This window comes from Schistocerca cancellata, chromosome 12 (genome assembly GCF_023864275.1).
Source record: "Schistocerca cancellata isolate TAMUIC-IGC-003103 chromosome 12, iqSchCanc2.1, whole genome shotgun sequence".
Taxonomy (NCBI): Eukaryota; Metazoa; Arthropoda; class Insecta; order Orthoptera; family Acrididae; genus Schistocerca; species Schistocerca cancellata.
Window position 1 is genome coordinate 50,808,594 of NC_064637.1, and position 4,049 is coordinate 50,812,642.

A 4,049-nucleotide genomic window follows, 5' to 3' on the forward strand; every position below is an offset into this window, starting at 1 on the left:
GTCCTTTGAATCGTAAAGGTCTTATACCGGCGGAGGACGTCCCAGGACTTTAGGAAACGAAATCCAGGAAAAACAATGCGTTTGGAAAGTTGTTTGATGCCAGACAATTTACACAGAGTTTATTTTCGTATTGCGAAAGTATATACACAAACTCCACAAATTACAGCACGGTAGCTTCCGAAACTCTAAAATAGAGATTGCGTTGAGCGATGCACTTTTGTCAGCCAGTCATAGCTCATGTCACGTGATCTCGCTAGCGAATGACGGCAGTTATTCAGAGCACGAGGCCTACGAGAAAGACAGGCCGCGGCGCAACGTTACGAAGGTAGGCCGAGCTCGCTCAATTCAATTCAGCAAAGTGCGTTTCTACACCGGTTAACTCGTAAGTAGATGTGTATGTACGAACGAGAACTGCATAGTCTATTGGCATCCACTGTTATTAGCCCTAAAATGATAGGAAGTCCGTAGGCCTACTAACAGGGTCTAATTTGGCAATTAAAATCGTGTCATAATGATTATCAGTTGCGTAGAAAAGTCGAAGTGTTCTGGCATGAAGAGACTTGCGACATTGCTCAGTAACACATTAAGCACATTTTTTTGAAGGTCACTACACTTTTTGCCATCGATTGCATAATTTTTTATCTATGAAAGAACAACATTAAATATGAAAACTAACTTGAAGTTCGGTTTTTTTAGCGTGTGTTACACGTTAAGTCATATCAAATACAAATGTGCCGGTAAAATTTTGAATAGTGGCATAAATGACTTATCTTCTAGGCCCGACATTTTTCGAATGGCTGATCCTCAAAGTGTTACGTTTTGAATGAGAGTTATAACGCCCTGCGATTTAAGAAATTCACTGCACACTCTCACACGTAACATAAATCATCTTGCGTGGAAATTTACTTTGAAAGCAACGCATCTCAAACCACTATTCGTAATATTTTCTGGTGATGTTAGAAATGTAAACAATTGTGACGTCACGCACATCGAATGCACGTTAGTTGTTACGGACGTACTGCATAATCTTCGACCTAACACTTTTCGGTGTCGGCAAACTGGTCTGTGCATTATGTAAATTACCCATTTTCTACGCAACTAAACTTTTATTTTGGTGTTATTCTCTGATTTATGTTTCATTGCTGCAGTATTATTCAGCAGTAGTGGACTAAAGTTATTTATCAGCGTATAAGATCTTACACGTCAAACCTACAAAACTTTAACTGAAATCTAAAACAATGAAAAATCCTGGAATTCCAAAAAATTCCCGGGTTTTTCCCGGATCTCCCGGATTTCCCGGGCCGCATACACCCTGGTCTTATGAAAATTTTCTTGATTTCTTAAACGACATTTAATGAATGGTGTGGTTGTGCTTTACAGGTGTCTGTAAGAACATTTCAGGCAGCGACAGGGCAGAGAACTATCACGGCATTGCACAACAAGTACTGCGGTAATACCACTTCATGTGATATGGTACTAATGCGTGCGGCTGGTCCCGGAGGGCATGGGTGTGTATGTGTTTGTCGTTAGGATAATTTAGGTTAAGTAGTGTGTAAGCTTAGCGACTGATGACCTTAGCAGTTACGTCCCATAAGATTTCACATACACTCCTGGAAATTGAAATAAGAACACCGTGAATTCATTGTCCCAGGAAGGGGAAACTTTATTGACACATTCCTGGCGTCAGATACATCACATGATCACACTGACAGAACCACAGGCACATAGACACAGGCAACAGAGCATGCACAATGTCGGCACTAGTACAGTGTATATCCACCTTTCGCAGCAATGCAGGCTGCTATTCTCCCATGGAGACGATCGTAGAGATGCTGGATGTAGTCCTGTGGAACGGCTTGCCATGCCATTTCCACCTGGCGCCTCAGTTGGACCAGCGTTCGTGCTGGACGTGCAGACCGCGTGAGACGACGCTTCATCCAGTCCCAAACATGCTCAATGGGGGACAGATCCGGAAATCTTGCTGGCCAGGGTAGTTGACTTACACCTTCTAGAGCACGTTGGGTGGCACGGGATACATGCGGACGTGCATTGTCCTGTTGGAACAGCAAGTTCCCTTGCCGGTCTAGGAATGGTAGAACGATGGGTTCGATGACGGTTTGGATGTACCGTGCACTATTCAGTGTCCCCTCGACGATCGCCAGTGGTGTACGGCCAGTGTAGGAGATCGCTCCCCACACCATGATGCCGGGTGTTGGCCCTGTGTGCCTCGGTCGTGTGCAGTCCTGATTGTGGCGCTCACCTGCACGGCGCCAAACACGCATACGACCATCATTGGCACCAAGGCAGAAGCGACTCTCATCGCTGAAGACGACACGTCTCCATTCGTCCCTCCATTCACGCCTGTCGCGACACCACTGGAGGCGGGCTGCACGATGTTGGGGCGTGAGCGGAAGACGGCCTAACGGTGTGCGGAACCGTAGCCCAGCTTCATAGAGACGGTTGCGAATGGTTCTCGCCGATACCCCAGGAACAACAGTGTCCCTAATTTGCTGGGAAGTGGCGGTGCGGTCCCCTACGGCACTGCGTAGGATCCTACGGTCTTGGCGTGCATCCGTGCGTCGCTGCGGTCCGGTCCCAGGTCGACGGGCACGTGCACCTTCCGCCGACCACTGGCGACAACATCGATGTACTGTGGAGACCTCACGCCCCACGTGTTGAGCAATTCGGCGGTACGTCCACCCGGCCTCCCGCATGCCCACTATACGCCCTCGCTCAAAGTCCGTCAACTGCACATACGGTTCACGTCCACGCTGTCGCGGCATGCTACCAGCGTTAAACACTGCGATGGAGCTCCGTATGCCACGGCAAACTGGCTGACACTGACGGCGGCGGTGCACAAATGCTGCGCAGCTAGCGCCATTCGACGGCCAACACCGCGGTTCCTGGTGAGACCGCTGTGCCGTGCGTGTGATCATTGCTTGTACAGCCCTCTCGCAGTGTCCGGAGCAAGTATGCTGGGTCTGACACACCGGTGTCAATGTGTTCTTTTTTCCATTTCCAGGAGTGTACATTTGAACATTTTTTGGTACTAATTTTTACTAGATTTGCTGAACCATCATTCGGACTCCTTTCTGGGATGATCTCGGCACTTTTTAGAGGAGAACATGGAGAACTTTTCTACCAGTACGTTTTCAAATGGAAAGGCGCTATCAACGCACTAGCAATACCAAAGTAATCTCGGACTGCTGCTTGTGTTTACAAAGCGAAGCTATGAGGCAAAGTATTGGGTTGTTGCACAAGTTCGTAGCGTTTTTCCATAAGTGTAATAAACACAACAGACGCAAATTATAGGGAATTATTTATCAATAATATTCTCTCCTTCACTCTTTACACCAGTCCGCCAACGCTGGGGTAACTTTTGGATTCCGTGACTGTAGAAATCAGCTGATTTCGAGGCGAAGAATTCGAAGAGCCAAATTCGGAGCAATTCTCATCCGGAAAGTCAGTTCCTTGAAGCTCTATCGATAGAGAGCGAAAAACATGAGCTTCCATCGGATGCATAACATTATGTTTTGTCGACGTGTTCAGGTCTTTTTAGGGGAAGTCGGAAGTTGCTGCTTTGGTTGGCCTCAACAATTCCTTTCTGTTCCTTACGTTGCAACAACCAGTAACGATGCAGGATACGAATGGTCGGTGTTGTTCACGACCCAACTGATGACGCGCAAGCAGAGATGCACATGTGGCCAGCCGCTTATTTTTGTGATTTTGGCTCGGAGCCTGCGGTACACACAAACAATATTTCTGAACCTTCCCCACAGCACTCAGGACGGTGGAACGATCATAGTTCATCAAATTTTCCAGTTCCCGAGTCCTACAATGACGTGAATAATTTTGTATCAATGCGTTTAAACGACGTTCATCAAACACCGTAGGTCTTCCTAACCGTGAAAAGACACTAATGTCCTCCTTAAAGGGGGGGGGGGGGTTAGGACGTCAAACGGGCCGACTTGGAGCAGGAGAGGAACCACAGGACATTTTAATTTCCATTGTCTCTACTTTTACAAATAAATTTATAAAACTTCGTCAGC